Genomic DNA, 27,094 nt, shown 5'->3' on the forward strand with positions numbered 1-27,094 from the left:
AATGATGTGCTCCCTTTTCATTCTGTTGCCATTCAGTTACACAAACCTCATCAATTTGCACCGCGAAACAAATTACAGAGTGTGTTTGGATCATACACACTCAGACACACTGTGAAATTTGCACTTCTCCTGTGTGGTCCGCCTCGGAGCTGCTGACTTCATAACTAATATATCGCAGGCGTTTAGTTTAATACCCAGATGTTGGTAGGGGCAAGGCATCCGGGCTGCGTTAGCTTTTAATTGGCTGGGATCCATGTGACTCAGGGACACACACACACACACACACACGCACGCACGCACGCTCGCACACACACACAGTTTCCCTAAACAATGAAAAGGTTGTCCGAGCTCTAGCAGAGCACCAGTCTCAGGGAGAGGCGAGTCGTGGCTGTCCTGAGGACTCTACAAACTAAACAAATGCAACACACACCCATGCACATACACCGAGCAGCGGCCATGATATCTGCCGAGGAGATTGTTACAGCATGGAATAAAGAGATGCACGTTGGGGAACGACAGAGTGAAACAAAGGGAGGGATGGTCGGATCTAAAGAAGACGAATCGCACAATGATAAGCTGCTATATTAAATTTCTTGGACACAACAAATTGCACAGTAAGCGAGGTAATTGTTTGTGTGTGTTTGAGTATGTGTGTGAGAGAGAGAGAGAGAGAGGGAGGGAGAGAGAGAGGGAGGGAGGGAGGGAGGGAGGGAGAGAGAGAGAGAGAGAGAGAGAGAGAGAGAGAGAGAGAGAGAGAGAGAGAGAGAGAGAGAGAGAGAGAGAGAGAGAGAGAGAGAGAGAGCGCGAGAGTGAGAGTGAGAGTGAGAGAGAGAGAGCATCTTCCCACTGGGGCTGTAATTAAGTGGCATTAACATAACTAAAAGGCAACAAATCAGCTAATCAGTGAATTGGATGGGTGAGGATCTGAAAACACACACATGCACACACACACTAAGGCTTATAATTGTCTACAGTTTTGCTCTCAAATAAACAGACGCACAAAGCAGTGAGATCAAAAACACATGAGGAATGTCAACAATCTAAACTGCGGCTCATTTAAATTGATTGTGAAAATCCTTAATTTGGGAATTTCACTAGATTTTCTCATTCCAAGCCTCGAGACCACACACACACACACACACACACACACACACACACAAAGACTCCTCCAGTTTTGTCACTTATTGTAAGTCACTGAAGTGTGAGCGCCGCACATTAGGCCCAATAACAAGACTTCAGTCTGACCTGGAGCAGTCCCTCAGACTCCTCTTTGGAGCAGCCACTTGTTGAATGCACGCGAGTCCTCCACCACTTGTTTGGAACACACAACTCGCCAGAAAAACAAAAGGAGGGAGAACATGTTTTTTTGGCTGCCATATTTCTTTCTAAGTCTTTGCTATACTTCAGCTTTTTACTGGCTCGTGTTTGTCACTAGAGTGTGCATCGGGAAAAAATGTGAACAGTGAATGATTATTTGCGTGAAAGTAAATATCATGAACAATGCAAACTGGTTTCTGAATTTTGTCATTGCAGCATATCTGGTACTCCCACACGCTCCTGGACACATGTTAGATGAAACATGTGTTTTTCTAAATGGGCCTGTTTCCTGATCAAAGATATCAAAGCTCACGCGATATGAAAATGAGGGAAATAACGGTTTAATGGGTTTCACAACTAATAGGGCAACATAGCCATGTGTTCAACTTTAGTCCACATGAGAACAAACACCAGAACCATCGATGAGCCTCCAGTAAATACATCCATATGCTGTGTATTCATAATGCATGTCAGTTTTATCAAGTATGATCCAAAGTTTCAACCCGAGGACATCTGCGATTCCGAAGTTTAGACAACAAAAGCACTTTGCTTTAAATTAGGGAAAGACCATACATGTGGTTAACCAATGTTGGCTTTGGTTTGTACATGTTGTGACTGATTTCTTTTTCTGTATAAAATCAGACCACAAGAGCTGTGAGTTCCCAAACCATAACCGTTCAAAAGTTGAATAATCTGCAGTCGCATGTGGACGCTCTACTGGGAGACTGTAAACAAATGTGTTGTTTTGCTAAATCGTTCAGACGATTTTTGCCAGATTCCTCATCACGTTGATAGAAAACTTAGTCCGGTTGTATCTGCCATTTGCCGCAACTGCACAAACATAATTCTTAGGAGAGGCTATTGCTACGTTTCTGATATAAAAGGCAAATTGACAACCTGTGGCAAATGTTTCTTAAATGGATTTGATGTGTTTTTGTAGGTCTTACGGATATGTGCAGTAATGTAGACATAACTGTGTTGGTTTACAATGAAAACTGCACAGGATACGTTTATCCTATGTGACGTTTAAAGTGAGAATCAGAGGTCAGAGTTCTCTACTTGTAATAATACGCTTTTCAGCTGGATCCAGAAATGGTTCCCACATCAGACTTTTTTTTCTTCTTCTGTGAATCATAAACCTGCTGGTCACAGCTCTGGAATAAGTGATGTAATTGGAGGGGAAGTAACAGATAAAAGCAAAGAGTTCCAGTCAAACACTTCCCACACAAAGCACATCGATTGAAAATCTTAATAAACACCAAAAGCAACGCAAAAAACTGTAGCACAGCGAAATGAGAGAACGAACTGGAGGATATCCCTACGTCTTCATGTTGGTGTATATAACATGTTTGTAACACACGAAAAGCACAGACTAAATACGTTTGGTGCCACCGATGATTACAAATGACGTAAACTGATAAACAGGCCTTTAAACTTTATTCTCATCTTGTCCTCTGACAGAAAACAATATTATAATCCTGATGAAATGGAATCACATCCTATTTGTATTCTGAAATGCATGATTTTCTTTGTTTGCAGAAAATTAAACAAACAAGCAGAAAACCACTAACTCCTCCTACTCAATATAAATGTCCACACACAATCAGTGTTAATCATTATCACTGATTTCTGTTTAAATTCAGTCACATTATCACTGATTTCCGTTTAAATTCAGTCACAGTCTGATAACGTTGTTCCAGTGTCTGTCAAACGCTGCGGTTTTCATCAGCAACTGCACGAGTTGTTTTGCAACCACAGAGGTTTTCTGCCATGTGTGCATGTAAAACACTGATCCTATCTCATGCATGAGGAAGGGGCTCCCTTTCACTGCGTCTCAGCCCCGAATTCCACTCTGTATCTCCATGCAGTGTTCAGTGATGCGCAGAGGGCACACACACACACACACACACACACACACACACACACACACACACACACACACACACACACACATACACTCACAAATAAACACTTACTCTCTCTATAAAACAGTGTCAAGCATATAAAGGGAAGTTGTACACAGTTTGCACTTATTTACATGTGAACTGTCAAATATGAACTGACCAGAGATGTAGCCAACACAAAAAGACAACACACACACACGACACACACAAGCAAAACAGACACACAGGGAAAGAGAGTGCAGACGACGGCCTGATGACCCAGAGGACCTGATGTGACATAACACAAAAGAAAAGGCACAGTTACGTCACCAGATAGTGAATGGCTCACTAAAGACACACACACACACACACACACAAACACACACACACACACACAACACATTCACAGACAGCTGTGACAGTTTTGGAACTACAACTACTAAGGACTTAACGGTCGAGCGTTACATTCTCCACTGACTTTAATGACGACAGCATATATGATTACATAACTCTGCATTGATTCCGTGTCTGAGTTACCCACATCACTACTTTCCAAGTTGTAAATACTGTTCACATTAATATCCAAATCGTCACAATCCAAAAAGTAGCTGCAAATATGCTTTTTCAGAACGTCTGGTCAGATGATTCCATTCAGAATCCCTCTCCGTCCCTATATTCCTGACGTGGGATGTGTTGCACTGAGCCTGAACATTCCTGCAACAGCGAGACCATCCGACATTCAACTATGTTCCAGGAGACTGAATGAAACGCTTATAATCTGATTTAAATTACTTTTCATCTCAAAATGAAAAAGTTGATGTTTGAGTAAATGTGTCATGGCAAACGGAAGCTTCCTCAGAAGTAGACTCCCGTATCAAATGATGTGTTTAGTTAAATATAAGAGACAATATGCCATTTTAAATGTCCTATGCTTTCTTCTCAATCAGAATTACTCGTTTCACATTTAGAATACACCTTTACCTTAATAATTATTGTTATTAAAAATAGGTTAGTACACTGTTCTCAGGTGGATGCACAATATGTTATTTTGACTAAATACACACACATAGACCCTGTCTCTCTCAATTATTGAGAACTCTTTCTAAACTTTATAAACTCTGAACTTTTCAACCTGACGTCGGGGAAATTAAAGACAAAAAAAAGTAGAGAACACACGTTTACCAGCGTTTCCTGTAGAGAGAGAGAGAGAGAGAGACTAAAGAGGTAAAGTGATTCAGATGAGATGGAAAAAATCTGGCGGCAGTAACGTTGCTGTGCAGCGAGTGACTCAGAGTCTGTGTGTGGTATTCATGCCCTCCTTTCTCTGTTACAAAGGAGGAGTGGGGGGAATGAGACGGGATAGAAAGAAAGAGAGAAAGACGGGGACGGAGAGGTGGAGAAAATGAGGGGTGACAAAGAGGAACAACGGAAGAACAAGAAGAGAGTGGATGGAAGAGGAGGACCAGAAAAAGGAGGAGAGAGAGAGAGAGAGAGAGAGAGAGAGAGAGAGAGAGAGAGAGAGAGAGAGAGAGAGAGAGAGAGAGCGCTGAGCGGTACTATGCTTGAGCAGTCCTTTTGACTGACAAGAGAAGGATTGGGGAGCCATTGTTGAGATCCCATTCCTCACTGTACCGGCCGACCTTATCAATTCAGGGTCATCCGGAACAATGCCGAACGCTCCCTTAAGTTCTCGCTCGTTCAGTGATGAGGCCGGTGTGGCACACAGAGAACACAGGTGTGAACACAGGGGTCATGAAGAAGTACGATAACCTCTGCACTCGTGTGTTAATGGAAAAAAAGAAACTGTAATTTATTGCTTAGTTCCCACTTTGGCAAAACTTTTGACCTCTTTCTTCATGGGGTTCATTAAAATGTTTCACTTCTTTTATCTATTGGATTTGGAGCCCTCTGGTTGAAGGTTAAGAACAAAGGATGTTCCACTTTGTTAAGGCCCATGAGACTAATTGTGAATTTTAAATATGGGCTTTCCAAATAACATTTCATCGATTGATTATGGAATATTGTATTATTATATTATATATTATATATTTTGTATATTGATGCAGTTTAGCCTCGTACAGTGATTAATACAATGAAAGTATTGCCAAATTAGGAAATCATCAAAATGTCATGAAACAGTGACATCACAGGTGAATAACCACCGGAATTTGAGGATTTAATCGTGAGAATAGAAACAGTCAAATCCCTGTTCATACAGTAACACGTCCCACACGTAAAATCCCCTCATGAATTTTGGATCAAACCCTGAATCTGTTATCATTCCTTCATACACTGTAAAAGATTTATCCTCCAGGCCGACTCGAGTGAAAAAGAAAAAAGTCCACCTGTGCGACGAAGAGAAAGAAAAACCCTCTTCTCGGGTCACCAGACGTTTTTTATTCATTACCAGCTATAAAGCCTGACAAAGAGAAGCCTTCTAGCCCTTCATCTGCCTCTTCACTCCCTCGCTCCCTCTCTCCCCATCGACTCTTCACAGAGAACAGAGAAGGGGGAATCATTCAGTGGCTGAAAAGGTTAAAGTCTAGCCGGGGCCTGGAGCTCCTGCGTCTGCCGGGGGCACCTGAAGAGGGGCAAACATTTACAGGCAAAGAAAAGAGAGGGAGAGGGAAAAAAATCAACAGCTTGCCCGAGAGCTGCGGGGTCCACGGTGAGTGGCGGTGTAGGGCCCTTGGAGAGTTTGTCTTGTAATTGAGTCAATTGTTGACCCCTGTGTTCGGTCGGCCTCGGCAAAACTTGGGGAGGGAAAGGCCAGGCCGAATAATTAATGTCCTCTCTCCTTCTCTCCCTCTCGCTTTCCATCTATCCATCTTCTTCTTCTCTTTACACCCCTCCCTTCACCTTCCCTTCTTCTCCGTTGTCTCTGGGGATAATTGTGCCGTGAGTCAAAGGCAGTCATTTCGGGTGGGGGGCTGTTCAGGGATCTGCTGAGGCTTACACTCTTCCTTTCACCCCAAATCTTTCTTACACTCCCCTCCCACCCCCTCCAGCACTCGCCCTCGCTTCTCTCCTGCATTCTCCTCCTTTTTCATTCCTCCTTTTGTTTGCACCGTGGGATGAATTTTAATCACTCCGCTCTCTACCTCCGATCCCAGTTCCCCCCTCAGTCTTTCCCCCAGTCTGGCCGCTCATTCCCTGTTTCCAACGTGTATACATCCCTCGGTCTCTCCTTACCACTCCTCCGCCGATCAGCCCCTGAAAACCAGATATAGCCCTTTGATGACGAGAGGAAGGGATATTTGTCACTCCAGGTTTAGCACGGGCCAAAAGTCTTTTAACGGGGACAGGGGCAGGCGAGAGAGAGAGGAGGAGAGAGAAGGCGAGAATAACAAAAAGAGGGAGTTTTAGGGAGGGAGAGGGGACGTGGCAGGACAAAGAGAGAAGGGTTGCATTCTGTTTGTGGAGAGCGATCATTTTTAAATGCCCCCTTCATTGGAGAACACTTTGTTTGCACAAGGGCTCTAGTGTGGTGCTCCTATTGTGGCGACTTATCCCGAGGGACAGTGTGAGCCAGGGACACTGTTGTCATTCACATTTCACACATTTACTAATTAGCAAGTGCCCTTAACAAGGATAGAAATGCATTAATACAACCCTAAGTGAGAGTAAATGGAAATGATCACGAGAGGAGCGAGTTTAATATCGACTGAGAGATTAGCAGGTAAAAGAATAGTCGCAGAAGCTGAAAGCCACTGCAGCCGACACAAAGGTGTCCTGAGCAGCCAGACGGGGACACCTAATGATATTTTTTATTTTTTTACAAGGTCCCACAGTCCTTCCTCATTTCCTCTCCGCAGACCACAAGCGGTCAGCAGGAACATTTGTCCCGGGCTTACTGCTCGCACCAGCTGAAAAGATTTACAACAGACACGAGAGGCTCAGACAACTCCTCAGGTCTTTATGGTGATGCCAGGCTATGGAGGCGCAATAAATTATGGAACAAGTTCATTAACACACACACGGTCGACTCGTGACCCCTGTGGCATGATCTCATGTACAGTGTGTTTGCAGTGGGGGAGAAGCAACTTAAGTCTTTTACAAATACAGGGCACTGATTTCCATTTCCCTCTGCCTCCATTTTTTAAACTTCTACTCCATTACACTTCAGAAGGATGTTTTTTTTTACTTTATCAATAATTATCCTAATATAATAGTCGATATTTGTTGAAAATGTTTGGCCTTATTGTCATTCTCTGCTCATAAAAAGCACTTCAGGAGGAGCAAATATATTTGTCTACTTTCTGGACCTTTTCGTAAACTCTGCTTTTAATTTGACAGGAACACAGCGAGTCGGGGGATGAACGGCTCAACCAGCCCAGGACTGGAAACAAGAAGAAGCTGTTCCAGGCATTTGTTCCCATGTGGTATGTGTTAAAGCCATCCAGATATCCATTTGACCTCTGTCTGTTCTTTAAGGTTAAGTGAGGATACAGTGTGTTTTGCAGATCTGTAAATAAATCATTTAAAAAAAAAACCATCTCCTAATATATTGAATTTTTTAGGATTAAAGCACTCTGCGACCGCTAATCTGATAAACCAATCCTTATAACACAATAAAGGGGAAATTTTGAAAGGCAATTGGACATAATGTGTGCTTTTATTTCTATTTTGCTGATAATACACTTGGAATTTAAAAAGCTGAACTTTTATTTATAGAACTTTTTTAATTATAGATCCTTTATAAATACTCCATTGTGGCAACTCACTGCTACTGATTCTCAAATCAAGTCTCGGAATACTTCTGTCATACTTCCGTGTGTTGTGTGTGTTTATGTGCACTAAGATATCCAGACGCAGATATCTGTTCACCTCTGTGTGGTATAACCTGGAGAGTGATAAGCACCAGACACACACACACGCACACGCCCACACAGACACACACACACACACACACAGACACACTCTCCTCTGTTGTAACGCAGTGAGAGTTGAATCCTCACTGCCTCCCTCTCTCCCCTCCTCACTATCCGCAGCCCTCCTTGTGGAGTGTTTGTTAGGAAATCCTGAACAAACCGCAGCTGTTTGTTCTCTCTTTGTCAATGACGGGTTTTTATAGACTTCTACTATTGACAATTGCGCGACTCCTGTTGGCCTCACACAAGCTGGATAACGCTGTGCAAATAGGTGTATGTACACACACACACATTCACAGTCTGTCTGAAAACACGCTCACAACCTGCGTCCGATTCACCCCCGTGCACACTGTGTGGGGAATTGATACAAAAGAGAATTATTCAATTCAATCACTGCAAATAGATGTAAAAGCTACAGTAAAACAAAAAAAGTACAAAACTATAGTTGTTGTTACGCTGCCACACAAGACAGCACGTTTCTGGTTGCACTGGAATTGCACTGCAGAGATTTTGTACCATTCAACTATAAGAGCATCTGTGAGGTTGAACACTGACTTTTGGGCGATGACGCCTGAATCACAAGCTACATCTACACTTCTATGCTTTCTTTTGAAAAAGAAAACAATCTCCATACCGCAGCAGCGTTCTGGCTCCATATCAGCTTTAATCCCCCCCCCCCCCCCATACCAACATGCCTGAAAACACAGATATTCACGGGACCACTTGTGTACACTGGATATGCTGAAGCCAGTGTACACAGGACGTTAACAGCAGTTGGTTGTTAGTTGCAGAAGGAGCTATGCAACAAATAAGTATAGACATAGTCTGCAGAGTTCAGATTTTCTCTTCTTTGTGTTTTAATTTCCAGCAGACTCGGGCACAGGAAGTGCAGTGCTGCCTCCCGCCGGCTAAAAACACATTTGGTCTTTGCCAGCAGAGACGATGTGCGTGTTTATTTGCACACGGAGCAGGGAGGTGAGATCCGACTCCACCGGTCATTCTGAGCACATGTGGAGACACATTCTGCTGCCAGGTGTGAACTGACATACTCCGAGCTTGTGATCGGCTCACCCCGGACGCATGTTAATGTCAGGTATGAACGGGGCCTCAGAGCAGAAAATAGAGCTGAAAGGGGGAGATGAAGAGACCCAGGGTGCAAGACAGCGACAGAAAGAGAGAGGGAGATGAGAATTAAAAAAACGGGAGCGGAGCAGAACCTCTCTGTCAATGGAGGAGATCATGGATGCCAGTAGGGGGCTCAGCCTTCAGCACAATGGACCTCCAGCTGAGCCAAGACCCCTAATACCCATACTCCTATTTCACACATCTTTTCAAAGCACCCACACAAGCCACATCCTCCTCCCCCTGCCCCGATACTCTGGCCGTGCAGCGTGATTGCAGCTGGGTGACAATAGCGAGAAAACTCTCAGTGGTGCAACTAGGGGCCATCCGGGGACTCACGCGGGGGCCATCAGGGGCCATCAGGACACCTTGTCTTTGTGTATTGGAAGACAATGGCAACATTTCAGGAACAGTAGTAAAAGCTTCCTCTGTCCTGGCAGGGAGCTGCTAAGAATGACAGGGGCATCAAGTGTCGGTGATAAATGGGTCATTATCATCTGATCTAAGGTGAAGTGTGGAGCTGATAATGAGTCTCTGTGTCAAAATCACAGTTGCCAGCCTGTTGTTCTGCCTCTCGAATGACTTTTGCAAGTGCCCGAGGACAATTGGTGTTAGTCAAAGTGAAGCTGCCTCCGAGCTAAAGGTGTTTCTGACGACAAACCACCCAGATCATGGAAGTAAATACAAATAAAACTGCTTCAGGCTCAACTTCTACAAGGCTAAACCATTTAGAAAGTAGTGATTACTGTAAAATAATAATCATAATTTGGGTGATTTCCTTACTATTATCAAATCTGCTACTAAAACATTAAAATAAATTATTGCTGACGGTACTTATTAGAGTTCTTTGAGTGTTCTGGGTGTGATCTGGACCGTGCAATGACAGAGACATGCAAACATTTCTCTTCTGCCAAAAAACATCTTTAAAAAAAAAAAAAATGAATCAACGGGAGTGGGGAGGAAAAATATACCTCAACATCCTGGGCAGCTCAGAGGGAATTCTGGCTCAGGACCAACAACTAGGAAACGGTTGAAGAAGGCCGGACTTTGTGGAGCACTAGTGTATGGTGCATAGTGATGGGTGTTAGGTAACCAAAAAAATGGTTTACATTGGCAGATGTGGCAAGTTTGTGAATAAAGTCTGTTTTTCTTTTACATCAAGCCGTCAGGATACCGTAAGAATTCTAATTTGATATGGGAAGGCATTTTCTTCCCCTGCAAATTGGGTTGTGTTTAATTTTGTTTGTGTGTTAATTAGCAGGATTCTGCAAAAACGACTGGACAGATTACTGCAAAGCTCTAACTTGTAATACGTTTGACATTGTTAGATAGATGGTGCAGACCCACATTCAAATCTGGGTCTAGTGATTTTTATACGTGGTTTCATAAGGGGACTGTAGGGCCTTGCGTTCTCTGACTGCCATTTTTGTTTCTAATAAAGTTAACAGTATAAAAAAAATGTCCAGTTTCATTTCCAAGGAGCTCATGGCATCAGTATCCTTAGAGCAACTCACCCTCAGTCACCTATAGCTGAGCTCCACCAGCCTATCAACCCAGCTACTGACCCCCCCCCCCCCCCCCCTCCATTTACAAGGCCCTTCAGTGGTCGGCCGGTTGCTAGACAATGTGCTTGGTTACGCGGGTTATGTAAAGACCCTCCTGCACACAAAAGCCGATGTGGGCGCCTGTTATGTGCAGCTCTTCAGAGCCCCGGGTCAGTTAGCAGAAGAGCTCTGGCGCTAACACTCCAAGTTAAAAACGTTTGCTCTTCAGCGTGTTTACTGAGAGGAGAGGAAGAGGAGAGGAGAAACCAGTGAATTATCTTCCACTTGCTAATTTTACTTCCCCCCCCCCCAGCTCCCAAACTCCACTTGGCTGAGGTTAAACCAACTCTCTTGTTGACCTGAGGGTGTAGTACAGTTTGTGTAAGGAAAAGTGAGCGTGTGAAAGTATATGCATGGGTTCCTATTGAGGTTCAACAATCCACAACTTGATTCAGACCTCGGACTTTGATTTGTGAGCCACACAGCCGACTAAAATGTTTCCACACTAACTTCAAACTTTCACTGCATGTGTGATCAGTCAATCAGGAACGGACCAGAATAGTTATGTGGCGTATGCAGATATAAGATTATAAAAATACAAGACTTAAGGAAAAAATGAAAACATATATGTTAGCAAGTTGCAGTACGCACATGGACAGTAGGGGCAGTGTAGAGGCATTTCTAGTTGGTTTTAGTTCTATAGTGGAATACTCAGACACGCGTAGTACACAACAAGTAGGTGAACAACTGCGCTTACGTCATATCAGGTCGTCCATGTGAACACGTTTTCTAATACCATAAAATATATCTACGGCCTAAGACAACACAACAATGCTGTCAGATTAGCACAAAGGGTAAAATGTTATTTTTAAGTCATATTAAAATAGCTGTAATAAATGTATTTGTTATAAGCATTTATTTTGTTTAGAAAAAATAGGATGAGTTTTATAAATAATATTTTCGGTTGTCGAGGAAAATCACCCCCTGCTCTATATATCTCTTTACCCCATAAATTATGAATCTCATGAATATCTGTTAAAATGCTTCTAGCAGGTGTAAAATAAACGTTGAATACAGTAAACCTTCAATCGGAGAAGCACAACATGTGTCTGTGTGCACATGGTGACAACAGACACCGAGAGGCCTCCAGGCATCGACATGGTGGTAAACCACACACCTCAGACGCACCACCAGTCTGCTCTGATGGTCAACCAGCAGGGGAAGACGTGCTCAGGTGAAACTGAGCCGCTGCATGTGTTAACACTTCAAAGTGGAGACACACGGAAAAACACATAGATCATGTTTTTATACCACAAACTGTGGAACAAACATGTGAACAGCCAAAGTACATTTTTAACATTTATCAGTTCATCAGGAATTGGCGGATTAAGTAGCGTAAGGTCACTTAGAAACCAACTACCATCATTTTACTATTAGCTCTAAATATTGTTTTTTCACCTCTAACAATTTTTTTTTTGCCAATAGACATTTTTTATGATTCATGTACATATTTTGATAATTTATTTACCTGTTACACCGGATCCTTTTTTTTAAATCAAAGATGTGTCATGATGTAGTTTAAACGATCTCAACACATCAAAGGCAGAACAATGACTTCACAACTCTGGGAATCGGACCTTCCGAGGAGCATGTGACTGCACAGAGAGAAAACAACTCTAATAAATATTATCTGATGGGAAAACTGCCTCTTCAGAATGTCAAGTCTTAGCAAATATAAAATCCCCATTTTCATTTCCTCTCCGTCTCCTGAAAACTCCATCTGTGAGCTGTTGTCTACTTTTTTCGAGAGAACACACACACACACTTTTCCTGTGTTTATCTCTAGCTGAATGTTTGACACTAATAAATAGCACCGGTGATTTGCAAGTATCGCGTTTACTTACAGTTTATTTGTCCTTTGCAACAAGAGATGGTGAATGTTTTGCAGAGCCTTTTACATTACGGAGACTTTCCGCTGCCATCCCCGAGACAAAGCTCAGAGGCAAAGTTGTGTTTAGGCATCCTGAGGTGAACCTGGTCGGCGGTGAACTCCTGCTAATTGAATTTTTCACCACGTCCTAGACAGCTACCTCCACCCACAGAGAGAAAGCCCTTGTATCTCTGCACATCTTAACACACACACTACCACAAACACACACACACACACACAGGAAGACGACCAATAGACACATGGGCCCTTACATGCGTGCACTCACTCTGACACCCAGTCATCCTCGCACAAACTAAGTCTGACAAGCCGGAACATGTGTGACAGAGCTCATTGGGTGGAAGCAGACATCCCTGTGCCCCGAGGCTTGGCTCTATCCCACAGGAAGCTGGAGTGTGAGCTGGGACGCACAAGACATGGTGGGGCTGGTGGGAGGGGGTCGAGGGGTGGAGGGGTGGGACTCGGCTCGCCATCAGCTGTAACTGTTATGCTCGTGTTTTCAAGTTACTTAAATACTGATTATATGAAATAGATGTGCAAAAAATGCATGAGACGGGCGTCTGACATGTAGGTCACACTATCCAGAGTTAAATTTTTTTTTTTTCCACTGAAAATCTTGAATCTTACATAATCTGAAAACCAATGGATTCCTTACGTTTGCCCCAAGGGCCAAATCACATTGAGACGTGCATTTAACAAATGAAAGAATAAATTCTTGGTGTTGCAAATCAAGCAGCTAATTGCACACCCTCATTTATATATTGGTTCTCTAAATAAGACGTTTTTCATCAAGACCCGTCCCCTGTTTCGGTTTCCATGTAATGGATTCTTCCCAAACCGATATTGTATCCGTCAGCAGTTTTTGTGTAATCTTGTATAAAAAATACCCTCCTTGGTAGAGTTAATAAAATGAAACCTTGCCTAAAAACAATATATACTTAAAATATATAGACATTTAGTGATTTACCAATGAGGTTATGTTTCATGAAATTCTTTATAGGTATAAACGAAGGAATTCCGAATTTTGGCAAGGACTAAGAAGCAGAGTCCCTTCTTAGTCCTTTTTGGCCGGAGGGGCTTCTGTTAAAAAAAGGCTCAATGAACTTGCTCTCTCAAACTTCTTCAAGCCCAACGATTCACATTTATACCAATCACATCACAGAACTCTGACACATGCAGCATAACAAGGGACCTAAAACTTTTGGTTATCATCAACAACTTACTTCCTTGCTCAACCTCCCCATCTGGGGCCGCTCGCCCACTGTAAGCCCGAGCACATGCACACAACACTTAACATTCACACGGACACATTGACATGCACTAAACGCACAAGTGCTCACCACATTTCTGCTCCACAGCTGCTCGAGAAGACAAGCGTCGATAAATAACTCCTCTGGGATCCTGTGGGTTTGCAGAGTTTGAAACTTTGAACATCCAGCGATTGTTCCCAGCAGCATAACAAATTTCCGTTCTTTTCCAAAATGAAGTGCTGCTCTGACCACACTGAGGACACAGAGACAGTATGAATCTGTCCACCTGTCAGCACACCAGGGCTCCTTAATGGACTACAGGTGCCAGCTACTAAGGGCCAATAAAGAGGTGCAGAGCAACTGCCTGTCCCGGCCTGAATGGGAAGAGCAAGAACAGAGTGATGGACAAGAGAAGGTGGAACTGCTGGGGAAATAATCAGCTGCCGGGAAAGTCCAACAAAGTCACAACCTGCTGCAGAGTCATCACATCGGGAGACGGAGTGGTTTTGTGTTCATGGAAAGGCTCCATCCCATTGAGGATCGGGGTTAGATCAATGGATGAGAACAGAGTACAAGGTCCGACCATAAATGGTGCCATATGCCAAAACATATGAGTTACATATTTGCCAATAAACTCCAAACATAAATTTAAACATCAATCTACTGATAAAATTAAACAAAAACTATAACCTAATCTTAGCCCACTTTAACCAATATGTGACCATATGCAACAGAAAACTGTAAATTCTGAATGTCTGTTAATATTTGTAAAAAAGTATATTGAGAGCTTCATGTATCATTTGTACTACAATGTAAATCAACTGTACTGCAAACACTTTTGAAGTTGTGTCCTGGTAGAATAACGTTAACTTCCTCAACTTCATCACTTGAATATTCAGAAGGATTTTTTTGTAACAGGTGGAATTGTAATTTCCACATCTTCTGCCTTAAAGCACATCAAATATAATCATAAAATTATTATAAAAGTAGAGGTCAGATATCGCAGTGTACGTGTACTGGTGTGTATTGGTTTTTGTGTTCTTACAACTAGAAATGTGCATTTCTCTAATTTCCTAATCACTTAATGCCGGCAGTTTTATCTAGGGACCCACTGGAACGAGGCCTACGAACACTTTATAAAGTCTCTTTTAATGTGTGTTTTAATCATTGGACATTTTAAACGGGTTTATAGACCTTATAAAAGTACAATAGCACTCAGTAGAATTAATACCTCCCACATGAAAATTGAAAAGATCTTGATATGAATTTGTATCTGCACCAAATTGCAAAAACACTAAATATCGGTCCCCTAAAAATTCTCTGAGAAATCAAGGGAAAGAAAAAAAATGAAGGATCTTCATGGGTTCTCCCTTTGGCCCCTGAGTAGTTTTTGCGTCACACTGCTGACTGACAATTAAAAACGCAGACAAAAACGAACCCTCTTTGGCGGAGGTAGTAAAGAAAGTACTATACACCCTGGCAGAGTTTCTCATCCATTCATTCTTACAGTTTCCCTTTTCTTGTGGTGGAACTGGGGCTTTTTTCCCATGATGCACTGTGGCAAAAGGCAGGGAACCACCCTGCATAGGTCGCCAGTCCGTCACAGAGCGAACACTCAGCGCTGGCGGCTCTGTGTGAAAAGAAGAGTGAGCGTGGATCCCTGTTGACCCTCTGTGTATTCAGCCGAGTCTGGTCCCATAAGCCGGGCATAAATGCCCAGCGTGGTACCTCCGTGCTCCCCGTGGTCCAGAGAGCGAGCGGCTCCCTCTCACAGCCTCACTCCTTTCACTGTACCCTGGCCTCTCTCACCCGCAGAAACACACTGTCTCTCCCCCGCCACTTACTCTTCCGTTGTCTCACGCTCTGCCCAAACTTCTGGGAGCAGGTGCACTACTGTCGCAGCTCCTGTCCCACAGCCCCCACGATCATGAAGACAGCGACATGGACAAGAGGAGCATCGGAAGAAAGAAGTACAGGAGGAGGAGGAGGAGGAGGAGGAGGAGGAGGAGGAGGAGGACAACAACTCCGGACCTGAAAAAACAACAGCTGCGACAGACGCATTGTCATTCCAACATTTGTTTCATGCTGAGTGCAGCAGCAGGTCAGTTCACGGCATGGGAACCGCAGAACTAATCCCGTTTTGCATCCTCGCTTGCACCGTACTGCATCCACAACGTTCAGCATGAGTAAAACCGTATTTAGAGGAGTGTTTATTTTGCAGCGCTGCAACTATTATTAGATTATTCAACAGAGTCAGCGTGCAGAAAGATAAGCAGCCGCCATTACAATAATCGAATCATGGTTCACTTTTTTCCAGCTCCTTTCAGCCTCTTAAATGTAATGATTGATAAATGAATTAAAGGTTTGTAAACTGAATATCTTTGGACTGTTGGTTGGACAGAAAGAGAGTTGAAGGTGTCACTATGGGAAATTATGATGTATTTCACTATTTTGGGGTATTTGTTCCCTCATCACTCACTTCATTTAAGGAGAGGCATCAACTTGATTTCACATTGGAGTATCTCCAACAATGTTCCACACATTTGGGTCTTGATGTTGACTGAAGAAAAAATGATCAGAGAGTTGGGGGGAGGGGTGGCGACTGGGTAGAGCAGTCAGGCAGATGGACATGATGAATGTTCAGCTGCAGAAGTCACATGTTTGACATGTGTACATCAGTGTCAGATGTCAAGTTAACATCTTCACGTCATTTCATATTTAATATTTTTATTGTTTTTTTCTGCTTTGCATCTTTCAAATGATAGATAAGCTCCAACTCGCTTGACTCAGACATTTGCCTTTTCCCATACAGCCCCTCTTGATAGTTTGAGCATAATATCAGGAGTTCAGTGTATGTCTGGAAGCAACTTCAGTTAATGTGAACCTATCTGAACTCTACGAATAAAAAAAACTGCGATCCGATCATTTGGTGTATCCAGTCTGGCTAATAGGCATTTTAAATGTGTTGACTTTCTCTCCTATGGTGCTGGGACCCAGTGGTGACCACACATTCCACAGGAACAGAAGCTCCCCTCAGCAGAGCACGCGTGGTGTGAAACTCGCCACGGCCATCGCACCTGCAGCCGTCCAGTCACAACACGTAGGTGAGCCCAACTCCTGCTCCTCTCTCCTGGGGAAATGACCAGCAGGGAGCTTTGTGTGTGGCCCAAAACACTGGCTATGCTGACAAGTGACGTGACAACAAACTGTCCTCAGTGTTTGACTGACAGCTGCTCTGCACCGTCACTTCGAGAGGAACATTTACTCAAAGGACAATCACACGTTCGTGGAAATACAAAACACTATGTGGCTTTTTCACCTTGGTCCTCTCCTATACGCAGGAGGCCATGTTTCATGTTTCACCCCACACGCTGTAATCATGCGTGTCTAAAGTCCTTCTTTTACTGGTTCTCTTTTTGTTAGTTATTCGCGAACAGGAAATGTCGCCCCTCCTCGTGTAATTAATGGGGACAATTATGTAATTGACGAGTGGTCTGCAGTTCGCTGCAAACAGGACCAGATGTCCCACGAGGTCTGCCAGTCGAGGACCTGTGTAGTCCTGATCACTTACAGTGGGGTCAGCGCCCGTACCAAGACCCGACTTGCCCCCGCGCTGGTACCCAGACCCTCTTTTCTTTCTCTTGTAAATAAAGACTTAATGGTTTACAAGCCTTCCAATAACCGTAATACCTTCAGAGGGAATTAGCCGCCAGACACACGGGCTGGAGGGAACCGAGGCTGCTGGGAAGAAGAGGAAGAGGAAGAAGAAGAGGAAGAAGCAACACACCCACATGCATTTCTCTTCTTTACATAAGTAGAGGATTTTTTTTGTCTTGAGTTTTTTCTTAAAGATACACATTTCTTGTGATTTAAGCCGTTTTCATGCAATTACTTGTTTACTGCCCTCTTCTTGTTGTAGTGTATGTGGTGTGTGTATGTGTGTGTGTGTGTGTGTGTGTGTGTGTGTGTGTGTGTGTGTGTGTGGGGATGTATCAGCACATAATCATGGTGAACCAAACTCTAAATTTCAAGTTAAGATTACTGCTCTGCTGAAAGCTGATTTACATGCTGCTGATGTCATCGCTCTCTGTGCAGTCGGGCCTGTGCTGCCGCTGCTGAGGCAGAAAGAAACCTCCCTGTCTTCAGAAGTTTGAGAAACTCAACACTACACAGGTCCTTCAGTGCAGCAGGACCCGACAGGGGGAAGAACTCAAACAGATGGAAATTGTTTAATTAAACAAGGCTAATTCAGACTTTATGTAAGAACAGTCGAGGAAGGAAGAAGATTGGGGTTAGTTGCCAAAATCTGCTGCCAACCGAGCACTGGTTCCTACACAGCCGGTATCTACTGGACTCAATCACAGTGTCTTTATTTCCTGAGCTATGTGCTGAAATAGTTGTCCGGCTTACAGGCAACACAAACATCCTCTACGTGTCTAGTTTACACATTCATACATGGCTCAGGCAGCACGTAATGTTAGCCTGCAGTAAGTCACTAGCGACCTCAAACTCAAGTCGACACAACAACAAAATGGCTCGACAACGTGGCTGTGTCAAGTGAAAGGATTCAGACACCGGGACGAGCTGCCGAAAGTTATATTATTTTGTTGCGTAAATTTGTTTGCAGAGTTTTGCGTGTATTTATATTTTTATAGTTATGTAAACTTTCAACTATTAAGAGTAAGTTTGTTAAATTTCAACTTGCATCGATAAAAAAAGTCTTTGTTATCGTCAAACATCTTTTTTGTAAGGAAAAGGTTCTGGCACCATTTAGGCACCGGTACCATTTGAAAGCATCCATTTAGCACTGATATCGGTAAAAACCCAAACGATACTAAACCCTGAAGAGGATTTTTCACATTTGCTGGGCCTCTCCGTCCTGAGCAGCTTATATATATCGAGGCCTGAATCTCCACCGTGGACAAACCGGTCTCGATGGCTGCTTGTTGAGTGAGCTGCTCTCCTTCATCCTAAACATCAGGGAATCTATTCGAAGGCTAGATGTGGGCCCGGATCTTTCTCATGCTGAGCAAAACAAACAGTCATTGCTGGCACGAAATACAGAGGAGCCAGAATTACGTCTTATCTGATCCAAGTTTTTGGGTTGAGACGTGAATTGGCTTTGTCGCTCCTCAAGTACAAACTACTTCTGAGAGGAAATCAGTTTAGCCCTGGAATTTCATCAAACTTAATATAAAGTGTCATAGTTGGAGAAAAGAAGAAAAAAGAAACTGGAAAATACCATGATAATTTCGTGCTTATGAGAACTTCTGTGTGTTGCAGCTTCCAGCCACATTCCAGTGCTAAAAAACAAGAAAGGCGTCATTAAAGTGAGAAACACTATCTCGCACGAGCGCTGAGGTTGCTCAACAGGCGAGGTTCAGTCGGCCAGGCCAGGGGCAGGCAGTCAGCGAGCCAGTCGGGAAGACTTGAGTTGTAAATGTGTTCCAGCAGGAAAAGCCAAGCTGCACAGCGAGGCGAGCAGTCTGGAGTCGGCAACTTTCCCCTGCTCCAGCTAGCGCACCGCCCTCCCTGCAGCCCACCCAAGAAGCAGCCCATGGGCATAAATTTGAGAGCCTGACTCGCTGCGGATTTAAAACAATCTGGATCTCTCTCTCCCTCCCTCTCTCTCCCTCCCTCCCTCCCTCCCTCTCTCTCTCTCTCTCTCTTACTCACTCCTCCACATACACTATGAAATGTTTCTCTCATTCACCCTTTTTACTCTCTTTTGCTCTGTTCGACTTTCCACCAAATTCCACTGTTAATGAAAATGGAAAGTTCTTTCTCATACTCTGCCAGCAATGTTATTTTTCTAACAGCTTAATTAAGTTTGCAAATATGCAGCAAATGCCGTGGAACTGCACTTTTTCTGTGAAACTGTACAGTGCTGTTCCTAAAGGATTCCCCCGGCGTCGCCACCGTAAATCAGGCAGCACAGCTTTGTCGAGCGAAGTTAATTATATCTTACATCTTCCAATAGTTTGCCGAGGGGAATTATTTTCTCGATAACAACTTTGATACAAAGACGACTTGCTAGTTTCCGTGTATGTTTTATTGCAGCGGACCACCGGGAGAACAGCTGTAAACAATATTTGATGCGGCAGAAGAAAAGACGTCCAGTTGGTTCACTTCAGTTTGGGCGATCACAAAAACCGACTAAACAAGCCAACCTCATCACTTCTGTTAATCACGTCCTGTAGAGTTTGGTTTTTGAGTTGAGGATTTATTTGTTTGTTTCTGCTCGGAAAGAAATTCAACAGACAAAGGTGCATGTTTCTCTGAATCACCAGCGAGTCCGTGACGAGCCTGATGGAAGCGGCGTGTGGACTGAACGTCAAGTCGGTTCCGCTGTAGTAAATATGAGTCTGTTTGACTGAGGGCGCCGTGACCTTTGACCCACAGCAGATTGATGTCAGTGTATCGGTGACGGCTCGGCCTGCATTTGGCCTGCAACCGTAGTAAGTCCTGCCACGCTGCTACGTCCATGCATGCGGACCGACTTCCTGTCGGGGCATCCGATCTGGTTAACGTGGCACCAGCAAGCCAGCAAGGCAGCTTCTCACCACTGTCCCTTACCTCACAGGGCAGGGGAACCAGAATAGAAGGAAGACTAAGGAAGAGCCGGAGGAGAAAGAATGACAGAGCTGAGAGAAAACGAAGGAGGGATATTTATAGAGACGTGGAAGAGAAGTAACAGAAGGAGGCGCGGGAGACAAAGAGAAATAAATGTCCTCTTTCTTTGTAGGTCTAGAAGAAAACACAGCTCCTTTTTCATAAATATACAGAATGAGGCAACAATACAACTGTGGTTTGGGTCATCCTTTGTTTAAAATGTTGTTTTTTCTAACACATTGACGTCCCCACTCAGACATCAAAACATCTATGGTTGAGCTGAGCTTAACTCCGTTTACTCCCTTTTCTAGTCCTGATTAGTTTTTAGAGAGTTTATGATCGTGATAATCTGCCTGTACTCTTTTTCTCTTTTTGACCTTGACTAGATCTCAACATGGTCACAGCGTTACCATTAATTCAGTCAGGTACTAAGTCTGGGTTTAAAAACTCAATACCTTTTGAGTTCCTTTGGAATAGTGAAAATTGTCAGAAATCCAAACTTGGGCTCAAACGCTCGGACAAAGTCCTGTCACCTTTTCTTTGACCAGATATTTTCTGATCCAAATCTAAGTTATATTTTTAAAAATATATTTTGGTTCAGCTAAAGTTATTTATTCTTAACAGTCTATTGTTAAAGCAGGAAGAAAAAAGGGGTAAACTTGTTAATATAGGACAAAGTAGTGCTTAGAAGACGCAGGCAAAGAAGTCAACTTGGAAAGATGATTAGAAGAAAGTAGTTCCCATATATGTGAAAGATAAACTCCAGAAACATTTGCTGGAGACAGGTCTGAAAACCGATTTTAGTAAAGCTGAGTTGATACCAAAACTCCTGCCATGAGCCTTCAAGTGCAGTTACATGTTGATGACTGCTGCATGATTGGTTCATAAATGTCATTCTGGTAAATATCTATACCGCCGGTATATATATTAAGGATAGTGTGGTATGTGAAGCTGAGGGTAGCCAGTGAACATCTGCCAAGCCAAGATGTTCAGGCTGCTATCTCATCTCAGATAAGAGCGTTGTTGTCCAGAAGCCTCATCATAAACACACGCAACATGAAAATGCCTCTTAACTCTCCCTCTGTCTCTCTCTCTCCCTCTCTCTCGCTCCATGGACGTCAGAAATCATCATTCCAGCAGGAAGATGTAACGGCTTATTACATAAAATGGCGCCGGAAATTGTGTGACTGACGTGCACACTGCTAAACAGGCGTACACTCGCTTCTTCACAGGCGGATATTAAAATAAGAGATTGCGGTGTTGCTGGAGAGGGAACAGAGAAGAAGGAGTTATTTAACGTTTCACCCAGATTGTTTCATTCCCTTCGCTGTGTTGCAAAACCTCATTGCATCACAGCCACATTAGATCACCTGTCACAGAGATCTTCCCCCGCTCAGCATCAGAGAAACCTCAGGCCGACAGCTTTGAGTTGTCTCCCTCCTCCGGTGACGTCCACCAGGTAGACGTCACAGGAGGAGGGAGACGTCCAGACACCGTGTTTCTACTACACCGATGATGGCAGCACCCGAACGCACCGTGCCTATGGCAACCTGGTGAAATAATAAACACCGCCTCCTCTTCGCTTTCGGCCCGCCAGGACGGCACGCCGTGACTCATCGGTGGCTGAGAACACACACATTGAAACAAACACATGGCCAAACACACACACACACACACACACACTCAGTCCTGCACACATGTACCTCCATAGAGCTGAAAGAAACTTGCAAGAATCTAAATACTCAGTGATTTAACCTGCAGGCATAAACACACACAAACGCACACTTGCAAACAAATCAACTATTCAGTCAGCAGGGGATTTCAATCCTATACAACAAATTGATCCAGTCATCATTCAGGCCCATATTAGAACTGCAGCAGTCATCTTTTCAACTTGATATCTGAATTTCCAGATCCACCTTCATCTGTTTTCTGCGACTAAAGTTTCGCCCTGATCATCCACAGCTGATCCACAACATCTTTAATACAAAATGTAGATACGTTTGAGTCCCATTAAAGAAGGATTAAGCCACAGATAAACACCAAACTGCCACAACACACGAGACAGGCTGTTGCTACGTTGTCGTGTAACAGTGGGAAATGAAAAAGTAACAGTGTGGGTTGTTTGTGAATACGAACACTGCTCACAGTCTCACCTGGTTCCTATTAGCACCAGTCTGATTTCTAATGTCAACCACATGAAACGATCGCTAACAGTAAGCATGCCTTACTGCTACACACACACACACACAAACACACACACACACAAACACACACTCAAATATATCAAAAACTGCCACCCTCATTCAAAGAAGGAAGAGGGACAATGGGTAATGGCTCAAACCTACATCACACACACATACACATATGTTCCCTCAGGCAGCGGCTAACACTGAAACACTGCATTTACTGTCAAGTACAACCTCCAGCTCCCTTTGTGCTGCCTGTTGTGCCACACACGACCTTCTCATCTGGTGTTATTGCAGGGGGTTGAACCACTGTGGGCTCAGGCTTTACACCCATGCATCCATACAGTAGCCTGTATATGTTTAAGGTTTAAACGGCATATTAACATAGCAAAAATATCTCCATCCAGACGGGTGTTTTAAGTCCATGTCTGAAATTGTCTCCATCAGTGCGCTAGGGACACCGGACTGACGACGAGGTGGAACTGTTACTGGTGTAAACGTATTGTTAGAGACATGTTGCATTTGCTGCTGGTGAACCAGTCAGATAGCAAAGAAGGCTTTTTCCAGTGCATGCTTCAACGCAGCCCTGGAGTTTTCCAAGTTTGCCAAACTTCTCAGTTTTTTTGCCGTTCAAAAACCCCAGATGAGTGTGGACTCCAGGTGTCCACGCAGCAACACTGATGGGTTTTAAATCTTAATCGTAGAAGTGTGGATGCAGCCCCAGCCATGAACTCAGGAACTTTGTGGAGTCTTGGTCCAGATAAGTGGGGAGAGTGGTTCCTCCTGAATTCCACCAAACCACACCACGCATTTCCATTTGCATGCATTTTCCAGTACAGTGGTAAGGTGTGATGTCCTGACTGAAGTCAACCCTCCGTCTCATCGCATCAAAGCCAGACTTACACTGAGGTAAAGTGAGACCTCCTCAGATGGAGAAACTTCAAGTCGGCAGCCGACCTAATAAACTTTACACGTTCTAATGAGGGAACAGCTGAGAGACTCTGCGGCACAATGAAAATACAACTTCCTGAGACACGTGCATTTCCAAAATTAGATAACAGCTGCAACTTGCAAATTGATTCATCCATCCAGCATTTTGCTCTGATGGAAAAAAGCGTAACAGTGGAAATAGAAACCTGTTGTCCGATACAACTGGTGGGAAAACGCCAAGTGACCACGAACAATCATATTTCCCCTGACTACAACATTAGCCTTTTCTATTATGTGTGCCCTTTGGCTAATGCAATTCAAGTGTCTAATGCCTTTGCCCTCTTGTGTCAGGGCACTTCTTAATAACACCCCCTTCCTCAATTCCTCTGCTTCATTTCAGCATCCGTTCAGGTTTGAAATGTTGTCCAATGGAGATGGTGTTCCTCCACATGGGATCGCGTGAAATCATCGGTGTGGTGTGACTGAGCACTGAATAAAGACTATTTTGCATACATGTTGATTGTGGCTTCTCGTGGGGACATTCAGACGACTCCAATGGGATGAAGTTTGGCCCAGTAATAACCAAAACAACCGTGACCAAAATCAATTCACTCTGGTCTCCGGGAACCATCACCAGTTCAATGAACGACAACACACACACACTCAAAGTGAATAAAGCTTTGCGGCGATACAAACTCACTCGCTGAACCAAAATAACCTTCAAATACCAGAGACCCTGACATGAGCAAGATGAGGTCTCTCCGTGTGCCTTGAAGTACGGGGGGGGGGAACTGGGAGATAAAGGGAGAGAAGACTAGCAGGGGATAAAGACTGAGAAGGAGTGAGTGTGTCTGTGTGTGTGTGTGTGTCTTCGCTCATGTGTCCTTTGGAGCATCCCCAGGCCTCTTCTCTGCGGCCGGAGCTGCCGATCGGCCCGGCACTGGGAGCCTACGTGGTTTTAGCCGGGGCCGGCACAGACAGACAGCTGCTATTAAACCCTGATTGTTTCAGGTTCACAGGGTGTGAAAGGGCCTGATTGAGGGGCTGTGATCCCAGTGAGGGTGGTCTTTCGCTCCCCCCCCACCTCCCTGTCTCCCTCCCCCCCCTAGCCTCCCTCTTTCTGGAAGGTGGGAGGAGGGTGTTTAGGAGGAGGGGGAGGAGTGTTTGGTGGGTGGGGGGGTCTGCAGGCATCACGTGACGCGTGTTTCATGCTGAGCAGACCAAAATGGAATCTGGACAAAAACACACCACTTGTTGCTGCCTGCCTCTGAGGACGTGCGTGTCACGTGACCTGCGGGCGGCGGTGCCAGCACAGAAATTAAACACGCCGTCCAGATAATTAATGCCAGAGGAGGAGTCCGTGTTCAGATGTTCCCACATTCATGCATTCAACTAACGACTCTCATCAGATTAACCGAAGAGCACCAATTAGACACACAATCCAAATTGTCCCTGTTTTTACCGACCTCAAAGACGGAGGAATCCATCACACCGAATTGAACTGTATTCGGCCTGATAGGGACTTATCACTGCTCTGATATGGCCGTGATAAGGCAGATCAGTCCTCTGTTGTGACTGGCTGTTAAGAGGGACGGTTGCTTCCTGTATGGTCTATTTGTTTAAGGGCATTCCCATTAAGGAGCCTTTTGGCCTTAACACACTTGATAAAGAGCAGGGAGGGCGAGGAAGCTCCCCTGCAGAGCCTTTCACGTGTGGCCAGAGGACAAGTGCACGCTCCTCGCTCTGCCCCACATGTTTTCACCTTGACAGGAGCCTCTCTGCAATTGATTACATTCAAGAAGCCAAATCTATTCACCACTTTAAATTGTAGCTTGATTATATAACGGGACAAAATGTTGCAAACTGGTTTTCGCATTCACATAAAGTCATTCTTTATGCATAACTCGCCAAGTTACGTGACATAAACGAGCTATAACCAACTTTCAGAAAATAGCATCACCTCAGACTTTATTTCTTTCTTCAATTTCCGATGCATTAAATTTCAAAGATAAACATAATGTGATAGTTTAATCACAATGTTGTCTTTCCCTCTCATGTTTTTTGGAGATCTACTTAAGACCCTTGTAATTACACTCTTTCAATGTGTGTGTTTGTGTGCGTGTGTGTGTGTGTGTGTGCGTCTGTGCAAATACTGTTTAGGAAAGTTGTAGGTCTATGTGCTTAGCACTTCTCAATGTCACTTTGGAATATATAAGTGTTTGGCTTCTCCATTGAATCCAGTGTTGACGCTCTTCAGTCCAGGGCCACTACATGAAGCCTGCAGCAGCCTAATCTTTGCACATTAACAGCTACAGTCACCTCTTACTCAGACAATTAGACCCAATAATCTGTCGCAGATTAGAGGTAGATTACGGAAAGAAAGACTTTGATATAAATCAAAAATAATCAGCCAAAACATTTCAATAAGGTCAAACATTGATCGTGCAGTTTGTGTGTTATTTACAGGAGCTTTTCACTCCTGGAGCCTCGACCCCACAGTCCTCTGTGGGGCTGTTGTTGTTGTTTGGTGGGTGTCCTGACAGAAACTCACATTTGGAAAAGATATTGGCACCTCAGGCATTCCAGGTTACAAGAAACAGCTGTTCTTGGGGCGGCCTTGCCACCATTATGTGTGCCAGAGGCTTTTCAAATGTGCTGGGTGTCAGACCCCCAAAAATGAAAGACTCAAACCTGAAGACGGAGGAGAAGACGGAGGAGATGGAGGAGGTGGAGGTGGACAGACTTGCATTTTATGAGCTGTAATCTAGTCTGATTAATTTAACTTCCACGTGGACAGAAATAAGTGGACGATTTGCACTGAGGAGGATTCAAATGAGTCCACGAAATCAGAAAGGCTGAACTTAGTGGAAAGGTTACGCTACAGAATGAGTGGATTTTGGAGTGTTTGGAGGAAATGAAAAGCCCAATTAGTCAATGCGTAAAAAAGTTACGCACCATCACCTGGGGAGATGCAGCCAACGGAGCACTCCAAGAACACATTAGAAAGTTTTCTCTGCTTCAGAAAGTAGACAAGTAATTCATAGAAACCCAAGCATTGACACCCAGCTCCACAGACAGGCTGGATACTCGATACTTTCTATGGGATCGGTCGTGATTTCAGGAGCGAACACAAATCATCATCAGCGCTTCTTACCTCAGGTTGACGCGGGGATAGTCAGCATTAAACTTTGAGACGTGGTCCCAAACACGCACTGTCCCGGGCTGGAGGAACTCAGCGGGTCCCAGGACTGGGAGAGACTGGGTTTCCAGTAAAGCCTCCCCTCTTTCTCCCCTCTCTCTCTCTCCCCTCTTTTCTTTCTGGCACACGCACTCGGATGGAGATGGTCCGGCTTCTTCCTCGCAGGCGCTGTTATCCTGTTTCAGAATCGCTTCTCCATGGCCTTTCCCCTCACATTCACTTCACGCAG

The 27,094-nt window shown here is 44.1% G+C and overlaps 1 protein-coding gene across 1 annotated transcript in view; it reads right to left on the reverse strand.

Annotated features, from left to right (window-relative positions):
- Positions 1 to 27,094, reverse strand: part of gli1 (GLI family zinc finger 1) — a 49,843-nt gene extending 22,749 nt beyond the window's left edge. Inside the window, exon 1 of the mRNA XM_062405495.1 lies at positions 26,821 to 27,094. The gene's annotated coding sequence lies outside the window, so the exon portion shown is untranslated. The remainder of the gene's footprint in view (positions 1 to 26,820) is intronic.

Source organism: Platichthys flesus, chromosome 2, assembly GCF_949316205.1.
Source record: "Platichthys flesus chromosome 2, fPlaFle2.1, whole genome shotgun sequence".
In the NCBI taxonomy this organism is placed as follows: domain Eukaryota; kingdom Metazoa; phylum Chordata; class Actinopteri; order Pleuronectiformes; family Pleuronectidae; genus Platichthys; species Platichthys flesus.